A 23,224-nucleotide genomic window follows, 5' to 3' on the forward strand; every position below is an offset into this window, starting at 1 on the left:
GATGCGGATTAAAGTATGGTTGTGTTATACTCTGTATATAAATATTACCTGCATTTATTTTATCAATTGTAAGAATTGGATTTGCATATCCCAAAGTCATGTTGGATTGTGGAGGCAGATTTATCAGACTAAGCACTTCTTAAAGGGGTACTCCGGTGCTCCAGCATTCTGAGCATTTTGTTCAGAATGCTTGGAGTCGGAGGCCGTGATTGTGACATCACGGCCACACCCCCTCATGATGTCACGCCCCCTCCATTCATGTCTATGGGAGGGGGCGTGTCGGCCGACACACCCCCTCCCATAGACATGAATGGAGGGGGCACGGTGTGACCTCACGAGGGGCGTGGTTGTGATGTCACAACCACTGCCCCAGAACCCGGTATTTGAATAGAATGCTGGATGCTGCGAAAGATCGCATGGAGCCCCAACAGCGGGACCCCTGCAATCGGACATCTTATCCCCTATCCTTTGGATAGGGATAAATTGTCTAGCAACAGAGTACCCCTTTAAGGTGCCCTACCATGTAACTTGCCCCACCCTTCTTTTCTTTACTATCATCTGTGAGGGAGAGTCAAATTCACATTACAATCAGCTGGTCCTGCCTAAATTGCCAACTTTTTACTAATATATATGGGCACCTTTAGTTCCTGCTCAAGTCTTGGGTCTAGTAGGTGGAGCAGTAGGAGGGATCTTTTCTGCAAGTCCGCAGCATCTTAGGCTTAGGGAAGGCTGATGATTGGCCGAGATGTGTCCACTCCCTGCTTCACTTTACCAACCAAGAAGCCTAAATGGGTTTACCACGATTAGAGAAACATGGCTGCTCTCCTCCAACAACAGCGCCCACTGTTTGTGTCATGTATTACACCATAACATCAGTAAAGTGAATGGTGCTGTCATACTACACACTACCTGTAGACAGGTGCAGCACTGTTTTTCTAATCTTAGTAACACCAGATATGTTCACTTATTAATTCTGACTTGACTTTGTAACTAGTTAAATGTATATGCAAGAAAGTCTGATTGCTAAACGTGTAAAGGTCAAACATATCTGCCCTAGCCTTGGGCATAACCCCAACACTTGGCTTGATAATTCACGCCAAAATGGCACCCCTCAGCACCCACTATCCCCCCCAACACCATATGACCATATGAAAAATGACTGACCCTCTGGCAGCCAGAGAAGGGGGTAGCCATTTTTTAGGTACACACAGCCCGTAGTAAATAAGGACTGTCTAACCGCGGTTCCATGACCAGCTGTAGACCTCCAGATATTGCAAAACTACATCGGCTGCCCAGGCATGCTGGGAGTTTGTAGACCACTGCCCGAAACGGTTTCACTGTTGTACTAAACAAAGAGCCACATTTTAGGGAACACTCTAGACAAGCAATATGTTATACCTTGTTTAGGGCCTAAGAGGCGGAGCATGGCACTGGGATTGTCTGGTGTTGTTTGAATCCCTTGTGTCATGCTCCGCCCCTCAGTTGCCGCACTATGCATAGCACAGTCTATGAGTTTCATTTGGAGTGTCCCTTTAAAGCCTCTTTGTTTTTTTTGTTTTTATTAACGACAACTGTATAAGTGACTCACACTAGGTCAGTGCTCCTCATGTGGACTATAAAACAATATCAACATGCTCCAGGTTATAGATGTCATAGTGTGAAACGGCGACACAGAACGACTTATAAAGCTTCATTTAATTGGAATATTTAGGACGAGGTCCAACAAACAGGAGGAGGCGGATGACTGCACGGAGCTCCCAGCTCAGTCCTTGACTGGCACTGTGTGTATTGTATGTGTGATCATTGAGGCAGGTAGGAGGATGGTTTTCACTACGGCAGATACTCAGCGCACATAGTCTCTAAATCAGTGAGAAAGTCTGTAAAGTGACCTCCCCTCCGCACCCATAAGCACCGTGCACATGATGCGCAATACAGTGCTAGTATTATATCACTCATACCCCATGTTTGTACATTAATGCTGCTTCTGCTGCTCCAGGCATCAGCAATGTCTGTTAACTTATTGGGATATATGTATCATTCGCTGCACCAGCACAGAGTGGAAAAATAACACAAATCTTTTGTACAAGTCCCACTTTGAGCTTGCAAAAAAATGTTGCCAAGTAAATGATAAATTACCCCCAGTATTTAAGGATATAGTTTTGCAACAGCTGGAGGAACCCTGGTTGGGAAACAATGTCTTAGTGTAATGACTTGTACGTGTCCGTAGAAAGCATGATGATCATTTACATTAAAAGGATTCTCCACCATAAGGTGATTTTAGTATATACCTGGCAGACAGTAATGGACATGCTTAGGAAGGATCTGCGCTTGTCTTGGGGCTAAAGGGATATGTCATGAGATTACCATAATACTCTGGCTAGCTTTTTGGGAACTGGTATTTCCTGTTTGAGTTTTCTTCTTTTGCCTACAAATCCTATAATTCCACTTTCCTCCCTTCCACACATCAGCCACCCCACTCATTTACACATAAATGGGCAGCATCCATTCAAAAGACCTGTGGTTTTCAATCAGGGTGCCTACAGCTGTTGCAATAGTTGCAGATTGATCTCTCTCCCACCCATTGAAGCAGACAGGCTCCCTGTCATCAGCTGACTAGTGAGTCAGGTCTCCGCCGCATTGCATGCTGGGAAAAAACAGAGACAACAATCATTTTGTATACTGATAAAAATAAATATTGGGGTGAAAATCACAGAAGAATTGTGAGAAAACCGTCACACACAGGTACAGACACTATATTATGAACTAATTCATTACATCTACTTTACAGCCCCTGTAGCATAGTCAAATAAAAAAATTAAAAAAACGGAATACCCCTTTTAATAGCTATAGGACCTCATTGTCATTGGTCTGTAGGTGTATTGTGCTTTTTCTTCCCTTTCCACCCTAGACCTGTAGCTCAGAGGAGATGATGGAAATGTAGTATACAAGTTGCAACAATACATTTCCTGCCTAAGCTGAAGTAGACTGCACGGTCCAGATAAGTAAAGAAATATCATAATTCCCTTCCTCAGTTGTAAGCACTGCACAAACCTTAATAACGTCCTGTAATGACTGATAATGAAAAACAATAATAAAGTAATATAAATAGATAGAAGTATGAAATAAATAAGGCATGTCTTACTGCTGTATATTACATATTGGGCTGGGAGGGGAGTGCAGGTGATAGTTTTGCAGGAAAGCTTAAGTAGAATCATATGCAAAATCAGAATATGTTATTTCCATGCCATGTATTTCCCTTTTTTGGGTTATTGAATCCCACCAAGCATGAAGTATACAGACGTGTCCTTTCTTACCTTTCTCTTGGCTTATAGGGGTACTCCACCTCTAGACATCTTAACCCCTATACAAAGGATAGGGGATAAGATGTCTGACTGCAGGGTCCTACCGCTGGGGACCCCCGCGATCTAGGCTGTGGCACCCCAGACTTCCTAGAAAGGAGCCAACTTTGATGCGTGCTGGGTGACTGGCGATGCGGGGTGGAGGCTCGTGATGTCACAGCCACACCTCCTCCCATCGTCTTTCATTGAGGGGGCGTGGCCATGATATCATAAGCCTCTGGTGCTGCACCCGATGCTCTAAACAAACACTGGGTGCAGCAGGGAGATTGTGGGGGTCTTTGGATAGGGAATAAGATGTCTAGGGGCGGAGTACCCCTTTAACACACCCAGACATAAGAGGTCCAGAAGGAAAAACATGATTTCACAATAGTCTGTTACTAATGATACAAATTGCAGCGGGTCTAGTGTGATCATAACCTATACCAATACTCTGCTTTCCACTTCTGCCTTGAGAGATTATGATCATAACTTTTAGCCAACACCCTCCTGTCTCTTGTGACCATACCCAAAAACTATACAATACCATGTTCTCATGTTTAGGGACAAGAATAAACTCCACGTGATGCCCCATCGACTAATTATGATTATGACCTGTATTTATTGTTATCCTGTCTGGCTTGTTTATATCAAGGAAATGTCCATCTTCTATCCAGGAGTAATGATCTCTACTTGGTGTTCAACTTGCCTAAAGTACTCATGAAGTATTCCTGATATCTGGCTACCCCGCAGTAATTGTGTAATCACATTCTGCTTTTATGTACTCCTCTTGAAGTTGATGCCCAGCTGTCCTAGAGTCATCATGAAGTACAGTTGATTCCCAGCTGTCCTGGAGTCACCATGAAGTACAGTTGATGCCCAGCTGTCCTGGAGTCACCATGAAGTACACCTGATGCCCAACTGTCCTGGAGTCACCATGAAGTACAGTTGATGCCCAGCTGTCCTGCAGTTATGATGAAGTACACCTGATGCCCAGCCGTCCTGAGTCATCATGAAGTACAGTTGATGCCCAGCTGTCCTGGAGTCATCATGAAGTACAGTTGATGCCCAGCCGTCCTGGAGTCACCATGAAGTACAGTTGATGCCCAGCCATCCTGGAGTCACCATGAAGTACAGTTGATGCCCAGCTGTCCTGCAGTTATCATGAAGTACACCTGATGCCCAGCCATCCTGGAGTCATCATGAAGTACAGTTGATGCCCAGCCGTCCTGGAGTCACCATGAAGTACAGTTGATGCCCAGCCGTCCTGGAGTCATCATGAAGTACAGTTGATGCCCAGCCGTCCTGGAGTCATCATGAAGTACAGTTGATGCCCAGCCGTCCTGGAGTCACCATGAAGTACAGTTGATGCCCAGCCGTCCTGGAGTCATCATGAAGTACAGTTGATGCCCAGCCGTCCTGGAGTCATCATGAAGTACAGTTGATGCCCAGCCGTCCTGGAGTCACCATGAAGTACAGTTGATGCCCAGCCGTCCTGGAGTCATCATGAAGTACAGTTGATGCCCAGCCGTCCTGGAGTCACCATGAAGTACAGTTGATGCCCAGCCGTCCTGGAGTCATCATGAAGTACAGTTGATGCCCAGCCGTCCTGGAGTCATCATGAAGTACAGTTGATGCCCAGCTGTCCTGCAGTCATCATGAAGGACACCTGATGCCCAGCCGTCCTGGAGTCATCATGAAGTACAGTTGATGCCCAGCCGTCCTGGAGTCACCATGAAGTACAGTTGATGCCCAGCCGTCCTGGAGTCATCATGAAGTACAGTTGATGCCCAGCCGTCCTGGAGTCATCATGAAGTACAGTTGATGCCCAGCCGTCCTGGAGTCACCATGAAGTACAGTTGATGCCCAGCCGTCCTGGAGTCATCATGAAGTACAGTTGATGCCCAGCCGTCCTGGAGTCACCATGAAGTACAGTTGATGCCCAGCCGTCCTGGAGTCATCATGAAGTACAGTTGATGCCCAGCCGTCCTGGAGTCATCATGAAGTACAGTTGATGCCCAGCTGTCCTGCAGTCATCATGAAGGACACCTGATGCCCAACTGTCCTGGAGTCACCATGAAGGACACCTGATGCCCAGCCGTCCTGGAGTCATCATAAGGTACAGTTGATGCCCAGCCGTCCTGGAGTTATCATGAAGTACAGTTGATGCCCAGCTGTCCTGGAGTCATCATGAAGTACAGTTGATGCCCAGCTGTCCTGGAGTCATCATGAAGTACAGTTGATGCCCAGCTGTCTTTAAGTAATCATGCAGTATAATCTGTGTCCTGCTGTCCTGGAGTAGTCATGAAGTATAATTAATGTCCGGCTGTCCTGGAATATTCATGCAGTATAATCGTTGTCCTGCTGTCCTGGAGAATCATGAAAAACACTTAGGGGGAGATTTATCAAAACCTGTAATGAGAAAAAGTTGTCCATAGCAACCAATCAGATTGCTTCTTTTATTTTTAAAAGGCCTGTGCAAAATTAACAAAGCAATCTCATTGGTTGCTATGGGCAACTGGACAACTTTTCCTCTGCACAGGTTTTGATAAATCTCCCCCTTACTGTGCTGCTGTCCTGGAGTAATCATAGAATATACATCATTTCCTGCTGTCCTAAAGTTATCATGAAGAATGCTTAATCTCCTGCGTTCTTGTACTCCTCATGAGATACACTTGTTGTCCTACAGTAAGTATACTTGATGTCCTACTGTCCCATAGAAGTCATGAAATATACTTGATGTCTTGTTATTTTGTAATAATTATGATGCATCATGATCACTGCCAAGCACCATACTCCATGTTCTCCTACTCAGGAGTAATCTTGATGTATCCGCTTTGTCTTACTACTTGGAGTAACCATAAGGCATAATTGGTCCCTACGCCCTCCTGTCCAGCCTAATTGTAACCAAGAACTATACCCCATGTTGTGCCCGGGATAACCATGAACTCTGCCTGATGTCCTCCTGTCTTGAAATAAACATGGAGTTTACTCAACCTCCTACTGTACATTGTGGTCACCGCCAAGACCTATACTCTTTGTTCTCCTATAGAGTATAATGTCTTATTAGGCGTTCTGTAGCCCAATGACCGGGATTAATTATAAAATATACTGGTGTCCACGATAACTTACATTGAGGAGTCATCCATCTATCAGATTCATTCCTAGATGTGACATTTAGAAGAATTGCTCGTGTAACCTGCTTAAGTCATATCTTCATAGGCCATTCCAGAAGAAGAAAGCCAATTTCTGGTCGCCATGGGCTATATTATGTCTGTCCTTTGCATCGTTTTATTTTGTTAGGAGGTGATGCCATTATAACAAGTCAGGTTGACTTTCCATGATGTTGCCTTTTAGAAGGCATCATTTTATTATGATGAAGCTTATCCTGTGGGTTTGTTTTTATTCTTTATTTTACACATACATTAAAGCTGTCACGTCTTTACCTTAAAGTGTCAAATGCTATAGATTCTCCAGAGATTCTACTAACTACTTATTAGTGCAGAGGAGTGCAACGCAGCAGATGGTCATGTCATAGCAAAGAGAGAGTCCACACGAGTCCAGGGTGAAGTAATTACAGAGGACCACAAAAAGGACAAAGACAACACGTAATTATAAAACAGTGCAGCAATACTATATAGAATCAAACATGAATGCGTATGTGTTTACTAGCATCAAGTCCTTTCATCTTTCCTCTTGAGCGACAGAGTATCTTCCCTTTTTTTTCTTTAAGAATTTTTTTGGTTAATAATCGTGTTCATCACATTTTATTTTCCCTTCGTTTCATCGATGACTTAATGTTACTAAAATTGGTCACAGACATGAAATACTTTAGAGCTCTTTCGTCCGAGGACTAGGATGTCCACCATTTTTCATGCACATCTGACTGAAAAATAGTGGACATCCTAGTCCTCGGATGAAAGAGCTCTAAAATATTTCATGTCTGTGACCAACATGACTCCAAGAAGAGGTGAGGGGGACTAGGTAGCTGCAAAAAGACCTTCAATCTGAGGTAAACTATGGAATTGGCCAGAGAAAAATTTACTTGTCACGTCCATCCAATTTCAAAAATTTTTGTTGGTTGCCCAACAGAGCTGCCAGATCCTTTGTATTTTGTAAGGAAAAGAAGGGGGAGGGGGGGACCCCCTCCCCCTTCTTTTCCTTACAAAATACAAAGGATCTGGCAGCTCTGTTGGGCAGCCAACAAAAATTTTGAATGTCCATGAGCAGCTTAGATCTTACCACTCTGTATATTAATATATATATATATTAATATATGCGTTTGTGTTTTTGTGTGTGTATATATACATATATATATATATTATTATTATTATTTTTTTTAATAGTCAAATATACCCTTATTTAAAAGAAAAAAAATATGAAATTGGGAGGAACGAGTCTAGTGTGCAAGGAACCTTATGTTATCGTCTAAGATATGTCTTTCTCGAAGGCAGAATATTAAAAATGTTATAGAATTATTTAATTTTTTTCTTTAGTTCTATTCCTGTGATTTTTCTTCCCTTACCGACACCCATTTTTGTTTTTCAGTTTTATCTTAAAAATATCAAACCATGAGAGGTGAAAGTGTATTCACAATGGCTAACGGTTATTATGCAGCCTTCACATGTTAAGAGATATTTAAGTTTTATTAAGTATGTAATGGATTAGAAAAAAAAACAATTGGCTGCTTTCGTCCAAATACTGTGTCAGGGTGCATTCACACCACGTTTTGTACATACGGGTGCCGGATCCGGCGGGGGGAGAGGCAAACCGGGCACTCCCGTACCCCGGCCAGATCAGCCCGTGACTCCATTTACTTTAATGACCCAACCGGAGTCAAACGGTGACTCTCGTCGGCTCAGTTTTGACCCATATGCGGGAGCGCCCGGTTTGCCCCTCCCCCCGCCGGATCCGACACCTATATGTACAAAACGTGGTGTGAATGCACCCTCACTCCTGTCCACAGGTTGTGTGTAGTTTTGTGACTTGGCCTCATTCACTTCAGTGAAGCTGAAATGTAATACCAGATAGGTCCCATGGATGGGTGTGGTGCTGGTTTTGGAAGAAAGCAGCCATGTTTTTTCCTAATTCCTTTATTTATTTTGCTCAACCTTCTCTGTGCTGCTGTTGTTACCACAGTACGACTTTGTTGTTTAGGATTTTAGTGATGTGTTTGGATGTGTAAATGTAGACACTTGTGTGGCTTGACCTGGAGAATTCATGTAAGTAGCATCATGCCGTAAGAAATTATAATTTGTCATTGTGCATTGTAAATGATTATATTGCCGGAAATGGCAAATATGATATAGATCTGTAAAATGCTTGTGTACATATCTGTGTGTAATAAAACTGGATCTAGAATCTGTCTTGGACACGTCATTTATTATAGATATTTCCTAAAAAAAAAATTTTTAAAAATGCATGTACCGGAATATTGGAATTCTTACATATTTAGGACAGAGCGGCTACCAGTCAGCCAAACTTGGTCTAGCCATGTATTACGCAGTAACACATTTGTTTTAATGGGAAGCATGTACAGTATATTGTAGTAATACACGAATTGCTGGACACCCCATTGCACTTCCATGTTTGGCCAGGCCAAACTAATTGTTTAAATCATATTTTTGAAGGGGTACTCTGGTGGAAAGCAAATATATATATATTTTTTTTCAAATCAACTGGTGCTAGAAAGTTAAACAGATTTGTAAATTACTTCTAGTAAAAAAAAAAAAATCTTAATTCTTCCAATACTTCTGTATACTCCAGAGGAAGTTGTGTAGCTCTTTTTAGTCTGACCACAGTGCTCTCTGCTAACCTCTGTCCGTTTCATGAACTGTTATGGACAGTTCCTGACATGGACAGAGGTGTCAACAGAGACTGGAAAGAACTGCACAATTTCCTCTGGAGCATACAGCAGATATGCGGCGAAAATCTTTTAAATCATCTTGTGCCTGGGCGGCAAAAATAAAAAACTTTAATTCACCTTCCTACATTCCCCCATTGCAGAGATATCGGCATTCTCTTCCTCCAGTGCTGCTCTGCTCCCTGCTTCTTATCCATGGAACATCTTAGCGCTTTCAGGGTATCACCAGCCACAGTGATATCCTGCCTTGGCCAGTGATAGGCTGAGCTCACTGTCATGTAATAAGCTCCGCCTGGCTCCTTACATGACAGTGCGCTCAGCCTCTCACTGGCCAAGGCAGGAAATCGCTGCGGCCGGCAATACGCTGACAGCGCTGTGACGATCCGAGGATAAGAAGCAGGGAACAGAGCAGCACCAGAGGAACGGGACGCCGATATCTCCGCAACTGGGGAATGTGGGAAGGTGAGTGAATTAAGGTGGGCACAGGATGAGTTAAAAGATTTTTGCCGCATATCTCCTTTAATAGAAGTAATTTACAAACCTGTTTAACTTTCTAGCGCCAGTTGATTTGAATTTTTTTTTTCCATTGGAGTACCCCTTTAGATTTAAAAATAATGTTAAGAATTTATGGCAATTTCTTTTCTACTGTAAATTTCTAAATAATCTTGGAATCTTACATTTTAATTTGGCCACTAAGCCTAATAAGAAGCTATAGGAATAGATAAAACATTCATAATAGGTGATGGTCACAACTTCTGTCCGTCCTCCTCGTGTACAATGTCACAGAGCATGCCCACAACACTCTCCCAGAAGTCATTGTTTGCAGTGGTCCATATGGTTATTGTAAAACATTTTTTCTAAATGCTGTTAGTGCAGTAAGGCTGCCCCCAAAATAATAATTCACCAATTAAGGGAATTCAAATGTACAATCAAAACATATAAAAAGATTAAAAAAAATAGCTATAATTTATAAAATAAAAAAACAACAATCTAGGTGACACATCCCCTTAAAGAGGTACTCTGTCCATCCCCCCCGGTCATCCGACAAGGCTGGGGGATAAGATGTCCGCTTCATGCCGGATGACAGGTGACTGCAGCTGTCATGCCCCTCCAATCATGTCTATAGGAGGAGGCGTGATGACTTATGTCCTCACGCCCCCTCCCATAGACATTAATGTAGGGGGCATTGCGTGACGAACCTTTGTATAGGGGATAAGATGTCTTGGGGCAGAGTACTCCTTTAAGGAGAAGAGAAGAATAAGCTACTTCCTGAAGTGTCTGGCTTATTTCTACAACAACAAAGGAATTAGGCATGCTAAAATCTAAAAGTGCCCTCTCTCAAAATTTGCCATTAGTACAGCTCATGTTAACCGTAAGGCCAATGTTATTTGTTTTTGATCTTTCTGTTGTACAAACAATACTTACTGTACTCTAAACAAAGACAGAAGTTTAAATACAGTCTGCCATCAGAAGGCCCCATATACATCAAAAAGTTGCCTGGTCCATTCAGAAATTATGGGTTCGGCTCCATATTAATCTAGCACAGCTTAGTAAATCTGACTAATTTTTTCATAAAAGTTTTGCACAAGAAATACAGTGAAACTTCTTTGTCAAGACTGAAAAATTGTATTCAAGAGTGGTCTTCTCAAAGTGGTGGTCTTATGAAGAGGAATGTGAATAATCAATGATCTGCTGTTTGTCCATGTTTGACGATGGTAGACATGAAGAATACAGGGGGAGAGTTATCAAAACCTGTCCAGAGAAAAAGTTGGTGAGTTACCCATAGCAACCAATCAGATTGCTTATTTCATATTTTGTCAGAAATGAAAGAAGCGATCTGATTGGTTGCTATGGGCAACTCAGCAACTTTTCCTCTAGACAGGTTTTGATAAACCTCCCTTATAGTCTATATCCTACACCTCCATATGTCTAAGCATTTCTGGTCTAATACCCATCATTAAAATCTACAAATTTACACTACAATTTATAACTTTACATTTGGAAAATGAAAAAATGTAGGGTCAACTAATATTTTGGGGGGGAAAAATAAACTACTTATAATATAAAAAATACATGGGCCATACTTTCAAGGCTTCTCAAACCAGCTATTTTTGAATGAATCATCTGAAAATTTTGGATTTTCGTTTCTTATTATTTACTACGAATGAAACATTTTAAAATTTGTGTTTTGATTTCTAATTTTTGTAAATTTGTCTATGCAGTTAATTAAAACCAAGCTCAATATTTCTACAGCATTTCCCTATTAGAACATGGACTTGGCAGAAGATGGATAAGGACAGAAGACCGCCGGTGTTGTATGAAATGAAATTGTTACATTTTCTTCTAAATGTGCATATGATAACATATCGACCTATAATTTATGTTAAACTTATCCAAAGCCAATTCTTTCATGGATCAATAGTCCCAGTCCGTAGAATGGAGCATGAGGGGGAAATATGGTGCCGGGCAGGTGACTCACCGTATGAATTTATATTTAACTAAAAAATAAATAATTCAGTTATCATTAAACAAATGTGACAATGCAACTTTGTCCTCATCACAATTAGTCATTATCATTAGAAGTTGCACAAACTGATAAAAAATGGACAAGGCTCATTAATACTTACAAACCGGCCTGCGCTGCGTGAACTTTCACCTTTCACCCCCTTCAGTTGACAGACAGAGCTGAGTGTTACCAAATCGATATCTTCGGAGCCAGGAGGGAAATACTTGCTGCCTCTAACTAGAGAATGTATCTTGACAAGGCCACGCCGGTCCAAACTGCACAACGGAGGAGAAGACTAATTTTTAAAGCTTGACACTTCAAGGTGTTTTTGCACAATGGCTCGAGAACGTGTCGATGCAAACAAATACCAAAGGTCAAAAAGGAAAGACACAAGAATTTCAAAATGATGTTGTTCACAGAGACGACAAGGGATTCCCGGGGATGTTTTTCTTGTAATTATCAGTTTTTTCCTTTATATCTGAATAACGGATATACATTTTTTAATAATACTTACAATTCAGAAGGATAACAAATAACCATGAAGCAAAATTCAAAATGGTAGCTCTTCTATCATGGCCTCACATCAGCACCAAACAAGTGTAGGACTTGGAATAATATACAATAACTTTTTCTTCCTCTTCCTTGGGCTTCCTGAGATTTCTTTCCCCTGCACACTTCTTTCTCTTCCATCCCCCATGTAACTTCCTAAGTGGAATTCCATCCACTTCAGGGGCATAATTTTAGGGATTGCAGAGGTTGCCCAATTGTATCCCTAATTTTAGGTATCCCAGTGCCCAATAGTGTATGAAAGCCCCTCTTCTACCTCAGAAGATACCAGCATTAAAAATGGCACATGGTTAATCGAGGGCTCTGTCATAGTTTGTGCATTAGGGCCTACAGCTTTAAGTTCCACTTCTGGTACCCTTGACTGCTGTGCTTCATACAGATATTGTGCCTGTTGCATATGGCTAGAGCCCACCTACATTGTTAGTATAGGCCTATTTCTGCAGCAGTGACACCTGAATGATGCATTATCAGCAGGCTTCTCCTCCTGCACTCTCCATCTCTTATTGTCAGTTCTTTCTGAACTGTGCTCTACTAAGGTAGGGTGATAGGTACTATCATACTCTAACACACCCTGTACCCCAGCTCTGCAAGGGGCAGGCAGTACCTGCTATGATGTTCTCCCACATTAGGAGCACTGAACCCTTCACCTCAACAACCATGGTCAGGCAGCACCTGCTATGATGTTCTCCCACATTAGGGGCACTGAACCCTTCACCTCAACATAACCATGGTCAGGCAGCACCTGCTATGATGTTCTTTTACACTCAGGAGCACTGCACCCTGTACTTCAGCTCCTCAAGGAGAAGGCACAATCTGTGATCTCCTACACTCAGGAGCACTGCACTTTGTACCTTATCTCTTCAATGAGCAGGCATGATTTTCTATCATGTTCTCCCACTCTCAGGAGCACTGCACCCTGTACTTCAGCTCCTCAAGGGGCAGGCACAATCTGTGATCTCCTACACTCAGGAGCACTGCACTTTGTACCTTATCTCTTCAATGAGCAGGCATGATTTTCTATCATGTTCTCCCACTCTCAGGAGCACTGCACCCTGTTCTTCAGCTCCACAATGGGCAAGTACTACTTGCTATGATGTTCATCCACACTCAGGAGCACTGCATCCTGTACTTTATCTCAAAAAGGGTTGACCACTACTTGCCATGGTGTTCTCCCACACTCAAGAATACACCACCCTGTACCTCGGCTCCACCAACAGCATGCAGGTATTTTAAGTCACAAGACAGAGGGGTTTATTTACTAAGAATGGAATGTATTTTTTTTTGTGGTTTTTGATTATTTTGACAAGGTATTTACTATTGTTTCACTACATTTTGCACTTTTCCCTACCTTTTGCTTTCTTTACAGCTGTTCTGATCTGTTGGGTTTTTCCCAGCTCAAATCCGTCACATTTTCTATGGAAACCTTAGTAAATATGTTGGGATTTTTCAAAACTGACTGGGAAACCCCCTTTTGTTGGGACCACGCCCCCTTTTCAGGTTTTTCTTGTAAAATGGAGGGTTTTGGTTTTTTTGGTCACAAATTGTGTCGCACTGAACGTGCGGAGCAATTTGGCGCAAAACCCTAAACTGTTAGGGGTTTGTCTGACAACAAGCTTGTTGACTGTTTCCAAAAGCAAATTGCAGCATTATGAATGCAGCTCTGGAGTTAGATACAGACATAATACATAATCAACTATAAATTATGATAAATCTCACATTAACTACAATTTCAGTCAAATGTATTGGCCATGTATAGACATTTAGACCCTATATATACACCCTAGGCTGCATAAAGCAATACACAATATACTTATAGCAATCACTGTGACCTTTGCCCAGAGTCCCTGTAGTCAGAGGATAAAAACAAAAGAAGACAGACCCAGGGAGCTTTCCGCGCAGCTGCCTGACTCTACTATCCCTCAAATATTTGTAAAGAAATACACAAGTGTAACAATTATCTACAGAATGTGGCATGAGTCAGACTGAAAGGCAAAAACTGCTTAATAACCGTTGCATACCGAGCTATTGATGAGCAAGTGAGACATGGGGCACAAAACATTGTCTGCCAGCATTGCTGCCCTTCATTGAGAGCAAGGCACTTGGGAGCTGCCCCTGCCTCCTGCTCAAGACATCCCCCTCAGCTTCTAATGATCAAATGTTTGACATTATATTAAACACAGGCAATGTCTAAATTATATAGCGTGCCGGTAAAGTGCTAATCTTACAATAAAGTGGAGGTTCAATGGCCCAGCACCCAGCAGGGCCCCTTGTTACTGGTGTAGGCGGGCCCCATCCTTGTACAAAGAGCCGGGCTGCTAGTGAGGTTGTGAAAATACAATTGCATTATGTATTTCATATGGATTTCCAATTATGTCCTAACAGCGCTCATCCGCCAGTGAGGTGGAGGGTCAGAACCACAGCGGGCACGTGTGGCTGTGTGCCTGCTCCTTGTGGGGGCTGCTCCTCACCAAAGACAGCAAGCTGAGAAACCACTATTGTCAATGTTGCTCAAATTATTAGTATATATGTTGTATGCATCACATTTCATTGTATTTGTTATTTATTTTTAATTTATTTTTTATTCTTATTTGCATTGTATTTAATAGTTTTGTTTATAATATTTACAAATTACTCATCTTTTTATTTTCTCCTTTTGTTTTTATTGGCATATTTGTTTTCTATTCTATCTAAAAAGAAAAGAACTGCAGCACTTCAAAATTATTGTGAAGAAAAGTGGTGTGGTTTATTACATCATATCTATCTATCTACGTATGCATCTATTATCTATCTATCTCATATCTATTTATTTATCTATCTCATATCATCTATCTCTCTATCTACTTATTTATCTACTGTATATCTATCTCATATCTATATTTATTATTTATATATCTATGTATCTATCTCTCTATCTACTTATTTATCTACTGTATATCTATCTCATATCTATCTATTTATTTATTTATTATTTATATATCTATGTATCTATCTCATATATATCTATCTCATTTTAGGGTAAAATTAAAGGAGCCATTGCAAAGTCAAATTAGTCCTGCAAAATACAAGCCATTATATGGCTCCTTAGATGGAAAAATGAAACCGTTATGTCTCCTAAAAGACGAGGGGGAAAAATGAAAATTGTCCTCATATCCCAACCTTGATTTGGTTGCATTAACAATTGATGATATCTTATTTGTTAAATAGATTTCTTTATGTATAGCTAGCAGTGTATCTGCTGTTGCCCGGTCTTCCTCCCTAAACCTTGTGGGAGAGAAAAAGCACCAATGACGCTCTTGTTCTCCTATCCCAACCTCATATCTCATCTTCATATTCCATCCTTATATTCAGACCTCATATCCCATCCTTATATCCAGAACTCATATCTCGCCATATATCCCGTCCTCCTTCCCCAACTTCATATCCCATTCTCCTTTCCCGACTTCATATCCCATCCTCCTTTCCCAACTTCATATCCCGTCCTCCTTTCCCGTCTTCATATCCCACCCTCCTTTCCCAACTTCATATCCCATCCTCCTTTCCCGACTTCATATCCCGTCCTCCTTTCCTGACTTCATATCCCGTCCTCCTTTCCTGACTTCATATCCCGTCCTCCTTTACGGACTTCATATCCCGTCCTCCTTTACCGACTTCATATCCCGCCCTCCTTTACCGACTTCATATCCCGCCCTCCTTTACCGACTTCATATCCCGCCCTCCTTTCCCGACTTCATATCCCATCCTCCTTTCCCAACTTCATATCCCGTCCTCCTTTCCCGTCTTCATATCCCACCCTCCTTTCCCGACTTCATATCCCATCCTACTTTCCTGACTTCATATCCCACCCTCCTTTCCCGACTTCATATCCCGTCCTCCTTTCCCGACTTCATATCCCATCCTCCTTTCCCGACTTCATATCCCGTCCTCCTTTCCCAACTTACAGGTGAGACTCCAAAAATGTGCAAAAGTTCATTTATTTCAGTAATGCAACTCGTCTGCGGAAGGAAGCATGAAGTGCTCCAAAATCTCCTGGTAGACGGATGCGTTGACCCTGGACTTCATGAAGCACAGTGGACCAACACCAGCAAATGACATGGCTCCTCAAATCATATAATATATTGTGGATTTGGGGTTTTCATGAGCTGTAATCCATAATCATTATAATTATGACAAATCACGGCTTGAACTATCTTGCTTTACATGTAATGAGTCTTTCTTGTATATTAACCTCACCTTTTAAGTTGCATTACTGAAAGAAATAAACTTTTGCACAATATTAACATTTTTTGAGTTTCGCCTGTAATATCCCATCCTTAGATGAGGCCGAGCTATGATGAAGAGATTGTAGGCCTGGCTTGCGGGAGGGGTGTGGCTTGTGGAAGGTGGTGTGGCTTGCAGGCTGGACAAACCTTCACGTGGAGATGCGGAGCTTGAGGAGTAAGATGGGGCTGAGTTGTGATGAAGATTTTGTGGTTGAAGGACCTATGGCTTTGGTGTATCGAGCGAAAATGGTGTTTTCTGCCTTGAGCCGACACAAAAAAAAGGGGGTGTGTTAGGGTTAATTTTTAGTTGACATATAAGTAACATTTGACTGAGTTTCATCAAAATATCTCCTGCTGATTGGAAGTGATGCTGGAACATACATACACACCTACATACCTACATACATACACACATACACATATATATACACGTGTATATACTGTACATATGCATACAATACATACTTTAAGCTTCATATATATACATATATATATATATATATATATATATATATATGTGTGTAATATAAAAGTCCAGGTTGAGCAGCACCTCAGTATATGAGTGTAGTTTGGTGCAGAGCAGCAAAAAAAGCCCAGGTCAAGGGCCCACAGCTATCCACAAGAAAAAATGGTTGGCTGCAGCACATAAAGTAAAGTTTCAAGTGGTTTTATTCCATTCCAAAATTACGTTTTAGCCGCCCATGTGGCCTTTTTCAAGCTTGAAAAAGGCCGCATGGGTGGCTGAAATATAGCTTTGGAATGGAATAAAACCACTTGAAACTTTACTTTATGTGCTGCAGCCAACCATTTGTTCTTGTGGATATATATATATATATATAAGTGTGTGTGTGTGTGTGTGTGTGTGTAGATGTATCTTTTCCCCAGTCAATTGACAAATTTATAAAACATTAATCTGAGACATTTTTGCACTGTTCTGTGTACGAGGGGGGAGGGGTCAGTAGATACCGAAAAAGCCTGTAGGGTAAATGTACTTGTACTTCCTTAATGCTCCAATCATTCATATGTTATTTGCACATACAAGTCCTTTCTGTAGAAGTCTGAGGGATGGATCCCAGAGGAGGGCCGCGCGCTTGTTGTTTCGGGGAAGTCAAGTGCAGTGACTGAACATTGTACAGCTATTTCAATTAAAAGGTACAAGTCAACTGTACGAATTACACCCGGCCGTTTTGTGGTTCACCTGTCAGTTTTGGGAATCACATGACTGATGACAATTAAAGAGACAGTAAAAGTTTTCAATGCCTAACCCCCCCCCCCCCCGCCCACCTCAAATGAAAGCCCAATAGACTTCTATGCGATTCCGCACTCCCATTCACACTTCGGAATTTCCGCATGCGGAATTTCCACACAAATTCCGCACCAGTTCCACACAAAATCCGCACAAGCCAGAAACCACCCAAGGAATCAGAATTGGTGTGTAAATTCTGCCGTTTGAATAGACCCTAAGAGGTAAGAAGGAAGATTTTTAAAAAAGCCAATAAAAAATATTCTTGGTTGCATTTTTTAGTTAACATGTTATACTAATGGTCTCCAAACTGTGGCCCTACAGATGTTGCAAATCTACAACTATCAGCATGCCCATGTTGGGCTCACCTCATATCCCATCCTCATATCCCGAACTCCTATCTCGACCTCATTTCCCATCCTCCTATCTCAACCTTATATCCCGTCCTCCTATACCGACCACATATCCCGTCCTCACATCCCGTCTTCATATCCCGACCTCATATACCATCCTCATATCCCATCCTCATATCCCGACCTCATATCCCAACCTCATATACCGTCCTCATGTCCCATCCTCATATCCTGTCCTGAGGTGGGACTGATTTGTGATGAAGATATTGTAAGCTGAAAATAGAAGGGGAAGTGGCTTTGTGGGACTGGGTGTGATTTGCAAGCCAGACCGATGCACAAAAAGATTAGAGAATAAAAGGGGTGGGGCTTAAAAGGTGGGAGTGTCTTTGTGAGATGGGGTGTGGCTTGCAAGCCAGACTGACACATTCACCAGGAGATGCAGAGTGAAGCTTGTGGAGTAAGGTACTGGAAGTCCCATATACTTGCATGGGACTTGAAACAAAAACTTTTATATAAGGGCGTATGTAATGGTTAATATAACTATCATATCTTTTTATTTGACATATAAGCAATACGTGTACCAGGTATTATTGAAATATCTCCAGCCGTACGGAAGTTATGTGAGGACATACATTTCCCATTGATTTGCATGGGACTTTAAACAGAAACCCTGACCCCTCACAAATGGGGGTAGATAAGGGTTAAATTAATTATCCTATATTTTAGTGGACATATAAGTAACATGTGACCAAGTATTATCAGAATATCTCCAGCCGTTTGGAAGTTATGCAGTAACATATATTTCCCATAGACTTGTATGGGACTTTAAACAAAAACCCCGACCCTGGCAAATGGGGGTGAGTAAGGGTTAAATGGGCACTGTCACCAACTTAATTTTTTTGATATGTTGTAGTACTTATGTACTACAACATATCTCTAATATACTTTTATTTTTGTTTTTTTCATTAAAAAGGTTTCATTTACATTGAAAAACCGGCCACTGAAAAAGGACTGATTTTGGAGTGGCAATCAGTCCTTTTTCAGTTAGGCTGCACTCGCTCCCTGCCTGTCAATCAGACAGGCGGGAGCGAGCGCATTGGCTCCCCGGCCACTGGCTGGGAGGCCACTCCTCCCGCACATCGCCGCCGCCGCCTCGTTGCCGCCGCTGTCCCTGCACGCCCGCTGCCGGACTCTGCAGTAACTGCAAGTGTAATGAGGGAACGGGGTATGCGGGGCGGGGGGGGTGGTGTAGGGGGCAACGGGCTAGTGCCGTAGTAGCGGGGGGGGGGGGGTGGTAACGGGCTAGCAAAAAAAATAAAAAATAGGATGGTGGGAGCTACCCTTTAAATCACCTATCCTATGTTTGTTGTTGACACATAAGTAACATGTGTGCCAAGTTTCATGTTAATATCTTCAGCCGTTTGGACGTGATGCTGGAACATACACATTGAGTTTTATATATATAGATTAAATAACAATAAAGACAGGATGACTTAAAAATAGGATGAATTAGGCCACCTAGATATGTGCAAATTCAAATGTCCAGTGCATATGTGCTTTAGATACTGTATTTTTAGATAATGGTGCCATTCAATGTCTTAATATGTCCCTGGTATAAGCAATGCAGGGTGTATGTGTTCATACAGGTTGGCACGGTTGCTCCCGGCTGATATACTGTGCCTGTAATCGCTAAGACTTGCCGTATCAAGTAAACAGCCGGGCTCTGTATGATCTGTCCAATCCCCAGCTGCTTAACCAGTGCTTGGACAGTGTCCGAGTCCTAGTCCACAGGGCCATACTTCTAGTAAGCAACTTACCTACAAATCACCTATACAATATACACCCAATTCAGTTCCTCTTTTTAGTCTCCATCCATTTTTTACAATTTTTTTTATCAATTATTTTATTATTCATTATTTATTATTTTTCATATTTATGTTTATATTTCATCACAATTCTATACTTCATCCTCATTATTTATTCTTATTCATTCATATTCATTCTCATTTATTGTTTCTACACTCCATTAACACATTAACACTCATTACACTTCGTATCCTGGCTTTTTTACAAATTTTTTTGAGAGATTTAGCTGGTTTTAATGTTATTATTAACATATATTTTTATTTACTTTCATATGTATTAATTTCATCCAATCCTAACCCCTAATCCCAAAGAAGGATCCATTTCTCATGTTATGTTGGGCACTACCTACGTGCCAATCAAACTGACAGCCTTTAACCCCTTAACTACCATGGACGTAAATGTACGTCCTGGCTTGTCGGTACTTTGCGCACCAGGAAGTACATTTACGTTCTGTGTATGACCGGAGCGGTGCTTGCGTCATACACGGCAGGTTCCGGCTGCTAGCAGCAGCCGGGGACCTGCCAGTAATGGCCGACATCCGTGATCCCGCGGATGGCCGCCATTAACCCCTCAGATGCCGTTATCAGTACAGATCATGGCATCTGTGGCAATGCGCATGTTAACCCCTTAAGGACCCGGGCCTTTTCCGTTTTTTCATTTTCAATTTTTCCTCCTTAACTTTAAAAAATCATAACTCTTTAAAATTTTCACCTAAAATTCGATATGATGCCTTAAATTTTGCGTCATTAATTCTACTTTGTAATGACATTAGTCATTTTATCCAAAAATCTACGGTGAAACGGGAAAAAAAATCAATGTGCGACAAAATTTATGAAAAAACACTATTTTGTAAGTTTTGAGGGCTTCCGTTTTCACGCAGTACATTTTTCGGCAAAAATTACACCTTATCTTTATTCTGTAGATCCATACGGTTAAAATGATCCCCTACTCGTATAGGTTTGATTTTGTAGTACTTCTAGAAAAAAAATCATGAATACTTGCAGGAAAATTTATACATTTAAAATGGTCATCTTCTGACCCCTATAACTTTTTTATTTTTCCGTGTTCAGGGCGCTATGAGAGCTCATTTTTTGCGCCATGATCTGAAGTTTTTAGCTGTACCATTTTTGTTCTGATCAGACTTTTTTATCACTTTTTATTCACTTTTTTGTGGTATAAAAAGTGATGGAATTTTTTTGCGCGTACGCCATTGAACGAGCGGTTTAAAAAGCGGTATATTTTTATAATTTGGACATTTCCGCACGCGGTGATACCACATATGTTTATTTTTATTTACACTGTGTTTTTTTTATTCTTGGAAATACCGGGTGATTCAAACTTTAATTAGGGGAAGGGATAATTGAAAGGGTTAATGATTTTTTTAGGGGGCTATAACATTGCATTAACTGATCTTTTACACTGATTGATGCATCTCCATAGGAATGGATCAATCAGTGTTTTCGGCAATTGAATGCTCAAGCCTGGATCTCAGGCTTGAAGCATTCATTCGGCGATCGGACAGCGCAGGAAGGAAGGTAAGAAGACCTCCTCCTGTGCTACAGCTGTTCGGGATGCCGCGATTTTACCACGGCGATCCCGAACAGCTCCCTGAGCTATTAGCGGCGCGTCCTGGCTTCACTATGACGCCGGGCCCGCCACGATATGATGCGGGGTCACCGTTTGACCCCGCGTTATATCGCAGGACCGGGACCCAGGACGTACCCATACGTCCTGGGTCCTTAAGAGGTTAAAATAGATGATCGGATCACCTGTGGCACTGCCACAGGGATCTGATCATCTGTAATGGCGGACGGAGGTCCCTTCACCTGCCTCGGTCCATCTCCCGGCGTCTCCTGCTCTGGTCTGAGATCGAGCAGACCAGAGGAGAAGATCGCCGATAATACTGATTAGTGCTGTGTCCTATGCATAGCACTGAACAATATTAGCAATCAAAAGATTGCTAGACATAGTCCCTGTGGGGACATAAAAAGTGTAAAAAAAAAAAAAAGTTGAAAAATGTAAAAATAAAAAAAGTGAAAAATCCCCTCCCCCAATAAAATTGAAAATTGACAGTTTTTCCCATTTTACCCCCAAAAAGCGTTTTTTTTTTTTAACACATATTTGGTATAGTCGTGTGCGTAAACTATCAAAATATAATGTTAATGATCCCGTACGATGAACGGCGTAAATATAATGTTAATGACCCTGTAAGATTAAATCCTGTAAGATTAAAAAAAAGTCCAAAAATTCTGCTTTTTTGTCACATTTTATTCCAAAAAAAATGTATTAAAAATTATCTAAACGTTTTATATATACAAATGTGGTATCGATGAAAAGTACAGATGACAGCGCAAAAAATGAGCCCTTATACCGCTCTATATACGGAAAAATGAAAAAGTTATAGGTGGTCAAAATAGGGTGATTTTAGATTGCTGACTTTGTACAAAAAGTTTTAGATTTTTTTTTAAGCGGTACAAAAATCTTAAAGTATCTAGCCATGGGTATCATTTTAATTGTATTGACCCACAAAATAAAGAACACATGTCATTTTTACCGTAAAGTGTACAGCGTGAAAACAAAATCCTCCAAAATGTGCAAAATTGTGGTTTTCATTTAAATTTCCTCACTAAAAAAAATAATTTTTGGGGTTCGCCGTACATTTTATGGTAAAATGAGAGGTTTTAATACAAAGTACAATTGGTCACACAAAAAACAAGCCCTTATATGGGTCTGTAGATGGAAATATAAAAGAGTTATGGATTTAAGAAGACGAGGAGGAAAAAACGAAAACGCAAAAATAAAATTGGCCTGGTCCTTAAGGGGTTAAGAGACCACCTTTTTTATGGTCAGTCTTATTCAGCCATTGAAAAAGGGGGACCTCTCCGAAACGTGTGTAGTTTATTTCATCCTCAGCACAATACAAAGGTGCGACGTTTCAACAATCTCACATCGTCTTTCTCAAGCATGCTTGTATTGTGCTGAGGATGAAATAAACTACACCTGGGTTTGAAACTTTTTGTGTGCTGCTATCCTTACCTGTGGATATCTTGAACATTGGGATCTCTGACCAAGACCCAGATGATGGCGTGCACCGATTAATCGCAAAAATGTTATGGATGTGCTGTTCGTATCTGTCTTCCATATATATATAAAATACACATATATATATGTGTGTGTGTGTATTTTTTTTTAATTTTTTGAAAGGGGTCATAAAAATATTTGCTGGAGTACC

This window comes from Hyla sarda, chromosome 1, assembly GCF_029499605.1.
Source record: "Hyla sarda isolate aHylSar1 chromosome 1, aHylSar1.hap1, whole genome shotgun sequence".
NCBI lineage: Eukaryota > Metazoa > Chordata > Amphibia > Anura > Hylidae > Hyla > Hyla sarda.